Here is a 12091-nt window from a genome sequence, read left to right on the forward strand (position 1 = left end):
TTTTCTTCTTTTGTCGAAAAAGTTCACTTCATTAGTTTTCCCAGTGATGTGAGGATGGTCTGTTATTCACAAGTACATTTTAGAATTCGGCATTCAAACAGCCGAACCACTTTCACCATATAGACACTCATTTCCTTTGGGAACTTTGTCCCCATAACTTGATACCGATTCGGTGTAGCTATATTTTCATAAATATAATTGAAATTATCAAATTTGGTGTAGAAGATCCTGAACTAAGTAGTGAATTACATAGCCTTGTCTCCAGGTTTTAGATCCTAGACCAAAAATGGTGTTTCTTTCTCAGCCGAATTCGCTTGATACAGAAGTCAACAACACATTTCACCATCGCACTCTGTTTACCCAACTGAGCTCCATTGCCAATTAGCGCGCCCGCATCAACATAAGGATGTAGTTAGCTCAGTAGTTACTCGTTCTGTTCACCACGTAGCTTTTGTAGTTTTTATAGTCAACATTTTGGCACGCGTAGTGTGACACAGTGCTAAAACTATGACGTTTATATGATATATTAAGATGCCAATTCGGCTCCCTTCGACTAATTGAACGAGATCCAACCTCAACTCAAGAAACACATTAAAAAGACCGAGGTGAAATGTTGAAAGCGAATGCCTATTTTACCTTACAAAGACAATAAGTAAAAGAAGAAATGGCCAGATGAGGAACACTCCTTACGTTATTGAATATAAGTCTATACCGTTTAGAGAATGGTTAAACCAAAAGGTCGGGCCAGGGAGGGGGGACATGGGGGCGATTCTTACTCTGGCCTAATCAAGCCTCGTCTTAAGAAATGTGTCAGATTGGTCGAAGAAGAACACCTATTCGTTCAACTGAGGTAGAAAAGTTGGTCGGCCTAGAAAAAAAAATTCACGTTTCCTGATCAAAATATTGACTCCGAAGATAATTAGTTAAAGGATTGTTCCAATGGAAAAAAAAGGTCGAAAACAACATCAGATGAAGAAACCATGTCAATCGATATGGTTATTAGAGATACAACCAATATGGAGCAATACCATTTAGTTGAGTTGTTCGAGTTAAAACCTAACATTGGCGAAGTGACTATGCTCGGGGGCCAAAATAACTTGGAGTACTTTGCTTCCGAGAATGAAAAATATTTGGCCAAGTGAAGAATATTTGGAGTTGATCCTTTACTCGGCTTGGAGGAAAATCATAATGAAAATGTTGAAATAAAGCATCGTTGGCCTGCTCCTCATTATGGTTCGACGACTCTTGTTTTTGTTTGCTAGGAAAATAGTAACTTTATATTCGGCTTTAGGTTGATACTTAAGAAAATAAGAGGCAACAAGCGGTTGTTTGCAAAAAAAGAAAAGAAAAAAAAAAGTGCAATTTAGTGGCCACCCACTTTAGTCGATAAGCTTTAATATGGACTAGCTGGTTAATTCGGCGTTATTGTTTCGCCAAGCTTTAATAAATGTTTTGTGTTGGACCCAATTCTGCACAGTGTGGATGAACGAACTTACGAGAACAAAGACCAAGAAAGGTTGCGAAACCAAGCGACATGGAGGGTTGTTCGCAGCGTAGGCACTTCAACGATCAAGTCAAAAAGTAAGGGAAAAAAGTGAGATGGATGTTAAGTGTGTAGAGAGAGCTCAAGATGTTTATCCCTTTGTGAGGAGTTGGGATACCTATTTATAGGCGTTAAGGAGTCATCCTAGGTGCTCTGCCAATTCTTTGAGTCGTCAGAGTGGTTGGAATCAAAGGTAAGGCTCTATCCACTTAGATGTCCCTGTTGTATGGTTCAGAGCAGTCTGACTCTATGCAACATGGGTCAGCACATCATGTCTGCCCGATATACAATCACATCGCCTATTCTAATCACTCTATGGCTCTGCCCATACTTCAGTAGCAGGGTTCTTGCAGTTTGGATGATACATGATCAACTGGCATTTGAGTAGAGGTAGCTGAGAATGATATGGTGCCTACGATGCCTACTCCAGTCAAAGTGCCTATGGGGAGATGGATTCTATAATTTCGTTAGGGTTCCAATTGTGGAATGGTTATATAGAGTTCTGCTGGGAACCACCAAGTCTTAGTATCTTGTGATAAAGGGTATAAAGATGCCTTACTCACTCCTAGTTAGCTTGACAAAGTGGATTCATGTGTTCACTATTCCGGAGAGGTTAAAAATATTGTGAAGTCTAGTTTTATTGTTTGGCTTCCCTTGTCAAATGTTGTAAATTGTACCACACTTGCTCTAGTTAGATTTAGGGTTTAAATGCTACTTTGGGATCATGCTACTGGAAATATCATTTCAAGAGCTTAACTTCTCTCATCAAAGGTTTGTACATACATATGCATTTCACGACATTATTTCTAGTTATGTCTAGTGGCTCTGTCTTGTCAAAACTTCTCGTTGCTTTCATATGAGCTGAGCACACACTTTAAGATAACCCACATGGGCTTTATGTCAGCTTTTTTTTCCGAGAGTGTTTTTCAACTCTAGATCTTTCCAGATTGATTTTGCACATGACACATGGCTTTTCTGGTCCCCTTTTTGTCTAAACATCAAGCCCTCTTTAAAAGCTAAATCTAGGGTTCATTTGCTCTGTGGGGTTTGAGATTGGAAAATTTTTGAAAACTTTATTTTTCATCTCCATCTTAGATCTCCTAGGAGCATCAAGCATATTTTATGGGTAATGTTCTTCATCGAATGTTTCTAAATCTATCTTTGAAATTGTTTGCTTAAATTCATTTGATATTGTCATTTGTTTGGTTAGGAGTTTTACATTTTCAGAAAAGAGTTGATTTTAGTTTTGAGCTACCTTTTATGTTCTTCATTGAAACCCTAGCCACAAAACCATGTTCATGCATCAAACACCCAATCATTGCACATCAGGGTAGCATTGTCTTCATGGTTTTGTTTTAATTTTGTGGTCAAGTTTTTCAAGTTTCAAATCTTTAAACTGACATTTTTTTCGATTCGTGTCAGTTTCATCTTTCAAGTATTTGACTGGTGAAAATGACTAGACATCGAATTCAGATTTGCATCAACTTGATCACAACATCATTTTCATAGGTTGATTTGATTTCGATGCCACAAGGTGAAGAGCTTAGGAGGAGCTGCCACTTCGTGAAGACCGAAGGAATTTGTCTCGTATAAGACAAGGTTGCATAAAGGTGAAGCTGCTCCGTAGACTAGGTCTACGAATTGAGCTTTGCGTGGTACTTTGTAAGAATCTTGTTTACACTAGTGGATTGGACTCAGTGGTGAGTTCCCGATTTTTTAACCCAGAAGTGGGTTTTTTCTAGCTAGAAACTTCTTGCGTTCTTTGTCTCTTAAACTCGTCTAAATATCTTATTTACTTGCATATGTTTCATGCACCCTATGAATTGTTATTTGATATGTATTAGAGACTAAGTTTACACTGCATATTATGAGCAATGAACTAAATTGTTGTTCATTCGAACAACTTGTAGTGAACCAAGTTTGATTCGTAGATTTGCGTTTGCTTAACTGACGAACATGTACTTAGTTTACTGGTGAGTTTGACTAGTCAATCAGGCATACTTTAATTCATAATTGCTTTGTCATTACTGTTTGCATAATGAAGTGAAGTGTAAATGTGTTCAAGTTTAGAAATTATTATTGTGAAAGTAATCTAGGCAGACTCTGATTAGTTGAACATATAATGGTCAATTAGGATTCATGCAACTGCCCTTATATCATTGACTAACTTGTAACTAGTTGACTAACTCATTTGACTAGTCTACTGTGCAAAGTTAAAATTTCATTTGCAGGATATTCCACCTAGTACCCAATTTCAAATATGGTCTCACAATTGCCTCTAAATATGCCCTCAAAGTGCCTTGTGGGTATAGTTAAATAAGACCACGTCACCTCACCTGAGTGAGATTCAAGCCATTGTGCACTACTTGGTCATCTAAGGGATGTAAGAGCACTTTCGGTGTGGGAAGGCCTCCTTGGACAATAGGCAACTCAATCCCTTTATATGAACAGTAACTGCCTGAAATGAACATCAAATACCCAAGTGCATCTCCATCCCTAAACTGAATAGCCCATGCAATTTGAATTAAAATAATAAAAGATAACTTTATTTTTAATTTTAGATAATAATAAAAAATTGGTTGAAAGAAGATAACTTTATTTTTAATTTTAGATAATAATAAAAATTGGTTGAAAGTATTTGAAAAATATTGAAATGTAGTGTAAAGTGAAAGAATGTGGTTAAGTATTTATAGAAAAAAAAAACTTTAAAATATTTTTGATTAGTTTTTTTATTTTTTATAATTCAATAATCTTTTAATAATTTAAATTGGCTGACTTCATGGTGACTTCAACCTTACATCACATAGGCAGAGCGCTGGGATAGGCGATTATTGCCTGACTTCTCCAACAGGCTCGCTTGGGGTCCAATTGCCCAAGCGGGCTGGAGCGTTTTGGGAGGGAGGAGAGTGGATTGGGTTGCCTATCCCTAAGGCAATAAGCAACGGTAGAGTTGCTCTAATCCTATCCTAGATGACCTAGTAATAATTGAAGAGATTTTATTCTAAACCAAGTATTTTGAGCAGAGTGGAAGTCATCACTCCGAGTGGAGGCTTGAGCGTTGGCAAACACTTGGCATTTTCAGAAAAATATTAGAGGAGACTGTTGAGTGACTCAGACAAGAGGAATCATGAGTTAATGCCTAACGCCACCACAAAGGTGCGTGCAAAGTTTGAGGATAGGTTTTTCCAACATGCGTGTGAGGAAAGCTTCATTTCCGTCATCAATCATCGTTAGCTTGGGCAACATGCCCGCTGTGAATGGCACAGTCGATCGTGGCTTGCGAAACGCCATGTATTTCATTGCTTATGTTCACCAAGTGCCACATGTTCTGTGAACGGTTGGTTTTGAGTTTTGTATTTAAACCTTTTCCATTTTATTTCTCCAACTTTATGTTTTCGAGTTTGGACAAAACCCTTACCTTTCTTACTCTTAAATTTGCTCAGAAATTCCTTGAAATCCTCCTCTTCGAATGTCCCAGTTCTTTCTTATCCTTCAATTTCCTTCCAACATCATGGCCTCGCCAAACTCCAAAGCCTTGACGTTGGCGAAACCTTCGCCAAAACGCATGGCCAATTCAAAATTTTGCCCCCAATACCGCAGCTGATGACCGATGATGCAACGATCTAAAGGTTCTCAGAGGCACACCAATAGGTACTAGGAGGTTGCCGTCTCATTTTGGAACCTTGGTGTATTAGCGTTTACAAAGATTTGCTAGAATCACAATTTTCCGACTGTCCAAGCGCTACAAATCCACCCTGATGAAGGATCATTTGAGGAGTCACACATAGAATTAAAGTCAAAAGGGGCATCATCTAATGAGTATTCTATTGCCAAGGAACGTCCTAGGAGGGTGGTTACAAAACCCATCAAATTCCAAGATTAAGAAGGCTAATAATGTTAAACTGCTATGTCTATTGGGTTCCTCTATTTATTTCATGGACTAGTTTATGTTCTTTTTATTGTATAAATAACTTGTACATGGGATGTGGGAGGAAAGTTTGATTTGAATGAAACTACTACTATTGAGTTAGCTGTCAAGCTTCTCTTTATTCCATGCTTGCATTTTGCTCTACCTTTCCAATTCTCTATAGCCCTAAGAGGACCGTATCACACCCATGGTATTTGACTCTTGGGCTTAAGTTCCTGATGTCGGGATTAGTGAATGAGGCATTGATCCATTAGAGCTTGCCCTGACCAACCTTATGGCCACGGCATATCGGTATACATCGCAAGTAATCACGTTCCTAAGAGGGTACAATATCTACTTCTTAGATATCATCTGGGGAAGGTTTAATTCGGATTTTACTATCGTAAAATGGCCATCTTCTTGACTGGCATAAATACACCGTTCTCCAGGGTTTGTCTCTAGTAATGCAATCACCGCATACTTATTCTCTTGCCTACTGCTTAAGTCTTAATATTTTTTTTACTAACTTGACCATTAGAGAGCCTTTGGACCAGCACATGCCCCCCTCGCTGCGGTCCTGGGCTTATTTACTGTTGTTTATTCTTTTACAAGTTAATGAGTTTTGGCATCTCCACCACGAGTGACAGTGCGCAAATTTGGTTCAACAACCACTAAACATCAATATATTCCACATAAGAGAGACGGCTATGGCAAGAAGAGCAGGAGGGAATGGTTTCTGTTGCCATTGTTATTATTAATTTTTAATCCATATTGGGTATCCTTTGTTATTCGTAATGCGCATGATTTTTGTTTAGATGTTTGATCACCATCTAGGTTTTAATTAAGATGATTTGATGCAAGTTAGAGTATACCATGAATTCCTTTTTGTAGATGACATGCAATTAGGGTTTATGTGATTTGATGATTTGCACAATGCTTGATGAGTTTTTACTTGTTTAAATTCGTTTAGATGCCATAAAGAGTTAACATGTAAGGATACTTTTGATGCAATCAGATGCCATGACTATTGAATAATTTAGGGAATATCATCATCAATATGGAGAATTACTTGTTCATAACATATTAAAGGAATTTAGTAGAATTGGTTACGGTGAATCCGGAGCCCTAGGTCTTGTTTTCTATGTTTCAGTTAATTTTATGTGTTTATTTTTCAAGCTATAATATCATCTAATTCGTACTTGTGAGTACTAAAATTTAAGACTTAAATAAGGTTAGATTTGATTATCTAGTTTCTGTAACAACTTCTCACCACTTGTCTTGGTGTTAGTCACCCATAAAACCCCCACACAAGCCACCTCCTTTGCAAGCCATTAGGTGCATGGCAAACACCTCAGGGGAACAAGGTTATCAGCTGAAAATATAACCGATCTGATTAGTTTGGTGGCCTCTTTTTGCCCACCATACCCACTATCGTTAAATTGATGAAGAATATATCTGAGATTGTCAACGCGTTAAGCATATATTATAAAATAAACCAACTACATGAGTTGGATTGTAAGAATCGAATATATTCCCGATTAAATGCATTACTAAAGAATGATTACTCATATTCTCAATTTGAAAGGGAATTCCATTTGAAAGTACATGGTGGGATAAGACAATCTAGTGCTTAGAGCCCATCCTGACATCATTATCTTCTAGATTTAAGCTTGACATAAATTTTTACTTTGGTATTTGACAATGAAAATCGACAGAACGTGGTCTCTGAGTTTATCCACCGGAAATCATTTTGATCATTCGGTGAAAAATTTGTCAATATCCTCGTTAAGTAGAGAAGTTGATTTGACAAAAATACTCTTAAACACGTGGCAATTCACGTGACAATTAAAAAATATATTGATAGATTTTTCACGGATTGACTAAAATGATTTTTTGTGTACAAACTTAGGGGCCACTTTTATTGATTTTCATTTTTATAGACGAAAGTAAAAAATTATGCTAATTTCAGGAACTATTTTGATTAAAAAGCCAAGAAGTAAAAGTAATGTGCAAGGGCAATGCCAAAATGGTTACCCATGATCTTTCTTGTATACAAATTTAAGGTCAAACGTAAAAATTGAATCTCTTGATTGGATTGTCAAGGCATTTCCATCTTTGTTAAAAAATTCTTTGATGGAAAAATGTAAATTATCCATCTTCGCTCATTTCGTCGGAAGATGTAAATAAAAATTTAAATTTACATTCTTTTTGCATCTTTTGGTGTGGGTCCCACTAATCATAAAGAGAAAATTAAATGAGATCTGAAATTTACATCTGTCTTAGACCATTTCTTAGCCTGATATTATTAAAAAACGAACTTAGGATAATTTTGTTCTTAAACTAATTTTTTTTTAATTTTATGAACATTTTAACCTAAAAATATTTAGATTTCGATAAATATTAAAAAATCACTAAACCGACACCATGAAACTCGTGGAACACGATGAAAGAATATGAAACACATGAAAGAATTTTTTTATTAATTTTAGCCGTTGGATTTAAATTTGGATCGTTAGATTCTTTTTTTACCGTTAGATTTGATCGTATTAGATTTTAGTCGTTGGATTCAATGAATTTGTAAATATAAAACTAAAAAGAAATATACATATATGGTATAAATTTGGGGGAATCTTGGGATAAATTTGCCCCAAAAAAGAGTTTTAGATTAAAACTCATATTTGCCAGAAGAGTTGGAGAACGTTGGGATAAGTTTAGAACCTAAAATTTGAGTTCCTGACATCCTTTGCTAGCAAACCAAACTAGGACAAATCCTGAGAGTAGTTATTGATAGCAATAATAGCTAGAGCGGAATCACTCTTCACAATAACCTGTCTAACCTGTAACATCCCTGCTAGCCGAAGGCCCTCCAAAACTGCCAAAAACTCCACATGAAGAGCAGACCCAATACCCTCATTCCTTCATGCTCCCGCTATTAAAAACTTCCACGTCAATCCCTTAACACAGCTCCCACTTCCCCAGAAAAATGCTCCAGCCTTGTGGCCTCATCAACATCTATTTTGACCCACCCATCAGAGGGGGTCATCCATTTGAGTTGAGGAACTGGCTTTGGCACATTCTGCATTTCATGGGCTGCCAAAAATAACTGATACCAACTCACCAACTTCTGCATTACCTCCATAGGTTGTCCACGATGCTCATCCCATACCAAAGAGTTACGTGTCTACCATAGCCCCAAAACCATGCAAACAACATCAAATTTAGCTCTTTGATTCTCAACTACTGAAAGTAGCCACTCACGCATCAACACTCCCTGTACCGATAAGGTACTAACCCCCAGCGAAGACCCCAATCACATAGCCTTCGCAAAAACACATCATGGAACACATGCTCATCTCAAGGTGCACCCCTTTCCTTGCAAGATTAAATTTAGTCGGAATAATGTCCTTATTTCGCGTAAAAATTTTCACCTTAGGGGGAATCTTAGCCCTCTATATTGACTTCCAAAGAGGTGAAAAAGCATTGCTCCCCTCCGACGTAGACGCACCAGTCTAGTTAGATTGCACCAACTCCCTATCCACTGCTAACCGTATACTCATGCTGAGAATTATAATGCCAAACTAACTGATCCGGCGGTATGCGAAAACTGATCGGCATAGTACTAATCAAACCCACCACCTCCTCTGAAAACAAAGCGTGTAACTCAACTAATTTCCACGAGCAAGACTCCGTATCAATTAGCTCCTAGACACGCATATTCTCCTGATCAACAGCAACAATAGAAATGACTTTGAAAGAGTGAGGTCTTGGTAGCCATCTATCCTTCCACACCTTAATAGACGCATCATTCCCAACAACCCATTTGGAACCATGGACCAACACTATGCCTTTAATATACTAGACCAACAATACGAACAACTATTTGAAACAGTTGCCTCCCAAAAGGATATGGTGGGAAAATAACGGGCCTTGAATAATTGTGCCACCAAAGAATCTGGTTGCTGGAAAACACGCCACCCCTGCTTAGCTAAAAGTGGCCCAAAACAGCTAAGTTCAATGCAAATAAGTCCCGAAAGCCCATACCCCCTCCTGCTTCAGTTTGCAAAGCTTTTCCCAAGACCACTAATGTATATTCCTTGCATTCGGATCACTGCCCCACTAGAACCAAGCCATCAGTTTATGAAGATCATCACAAAAAGTCAGGGAAGCAAGAAACAATTCATAGCATAAGCCGGAAGTGCCTAAGCAACCACTTTAATAAGAAGCTCACGCCTCACACTACTCAAACATTTTCCTTTCCACCCACATAGCCTATTCAGAACCGTTCCTTGATGTATGAGAATGTTTGTTTCTTATTTTTCCAAGTAGGAAGCCCCAAGTAGCATTCATGTTGCTCCACTTGGACACCAAGAAACCCGGCCATAGAAATCTACTCCCTCGAACCAACATTTGCACTGAAAGCAACACTATTCTTTGAAAAATTTACTACTTGTCCCGACGCTTAAGAGTATACATCAAATATATGTTGAATAATTGCACACTCATCAAGACCAGCTTTCCCCGAATAGAAAACTATCATCAACAAAGAGTAAGTGATGAATATTCGATGCACCCTCATAAATACAAATATTGTTAAGAGCACCACATTGCTTCTTTTTGGCAATAAGTGCCAAAAGACCCTCCGCACATAATAGGAAAAGATATTGTGAAATTAGGACCCCTTGTCGGGGTCCACGGGATGGCACAACATAGCCCTTAAGCTCCCTATTAATTAGGAAAGAATAGGAAATCGATGGCATACAAGCCATAATCACTCTGATCCATTCCCTAGCAAACCCCAACCTAACCATCATAGCTTTTAGGAATTTCCATTTAACACGGTCGTATGCTTTGCTAAAGTCCAATTTCAAAGCCAAATACCCTTCTGGACAACATCGTTTGTTATGGAGAAAATGCCCAATCTCCTCAGCCACTAACGAATTATCAGAGATCAATTTGCCAAGGACAAATGCACTATGATGTGGAGAGATAATAGTACACAAAATCCCTTTGAGACGATTAGCTAACACTTTAGCCCAAATCTTATACACTACATTGCGTAAACTAATCGGCCTTAGTTGAGTCATATCTTAAGGTTCATTAACTTTTGGAATAAGTACAATATGCGTAAAGCAAGCTTCATGCAACAAACAACCCGACGTCAAGAAAGACCGAATAGTCTCCACCACATTCGCCCCCACAATATACCAAAATTTTTGATAGAAAAGCGAAGACATCCTGTCTGGTCCCGGAGACTTGAAAGGATGCATTTTAAACAGAGCCAACTTAATCTCCTCTTCCGTATAAGGTTTCACTAACTCTGCATTCATCTTTGGAGTGACTTTTGGAACCACCGCACCTGTCACTTCACTCATGGCATTTGGAAAAACCCCTTGGGACCAAAAAATCTTCCTAAAATAATCCACCATTGTATGCTCGATACCATCAGGAGACACTTTCCAAATCCCAGCCTCATCCTTTAGACCCTTAATGGTATTTTTCCTACTCTGATTCTAAGCATGTTGGTGAAAGAATTTTGTATTCCGATCCATTTCCTTCAGCCAATGTGTTCGAGATCGTTGTTGCCAAAACGTCTCTTCTCTATTCAGCAGTGAATCCGAAGTACCCATTAACTCCCTCTACACGCTTTCAACTCCATCGATGGTGGGTGCTTAAGCAAGACACCCAAGTTCTCTTGGACCTTCACAATTTCCAATCTGTCCAACCAAGCACATTGCGCTGCCACTCCAACAATGCCACACGTATGGCACGAATCTTCTCACAAACCTGGAATAACGAGACTCTCGTAATCGGAACGCCCAAGCACTCTAAATGATATTCTCACAACATTCCCCTTGTAACCACATTTCCTTAAACCAAAACCTCCTTCCCTTCCTAGCTCACTCCACCGAAGAACTCCGAATCTCCATCAACACCAGTAAATGATTAAACTTGGACGAGCTCAAGTGACACACCCTAGACAACAGAAACTGACCCAACCATGAATTAGTGGCCAACGCATGGTCCAATCTGCACCTCACCTCATCATCCCTATTATCCGTCGAAGTAAAATCACATCCAACATAATCCATGTCAAGCAATTGACAGTTTTAGATCGTAGCCTGAAACCCATCCATTTGACTCTCCCGTCTCACATTACCACCAAGTTGCTCCTGCACTCTTAGAATTTCATTAAAATCCTCGAGACAAAGCCAGGGTAAAGACCTTTTCTGCCTAAGAGAAGACAACAAAGACCATGATCAATGCAGATTCGTCGTCACTGGATGACCATAAAACCTGGTCAATTGCCACCAATGGTCAATCCCGCCCTCCCTGCACACTGTGTCTATAGGATTCAACGACAACGAAACATAACGAGAAAATTAAATGAGATATGAAATTTACATTCTTTTTGCATCTTTTGGTGTGGGTCCCACTAATCATAAAGAGAAAATTGAATGAGATTAGAAATTTACATCTGTCTTATACCATTTCCAACCCTTGGATTAAAACCTGAAGAGAAAATTAAATGAGATATGAAATTTACATTCTTTTTGCATCTTTTGGTATGGGTCCCACTAATCATAAAGAGAAAATTGAATGAGATCAGAAATTTTACATTTGTCTTATACCATTTCCAACAT

Source organism: Malus sylvestris, chromosome 16 (genome assembly GCF_916048215.2).
Source record: "Malus sylvestris chromosome 16, drMalSylv7.2, whole genome shotgun sequence".
Taxonomy (NCBI): domain Eukaryota; kingdom Viridiplantae; phylum Streptophyta; class Magnoliopsida; order Rosales; family Rosaceae; genus Malus; species Malus sylvestris.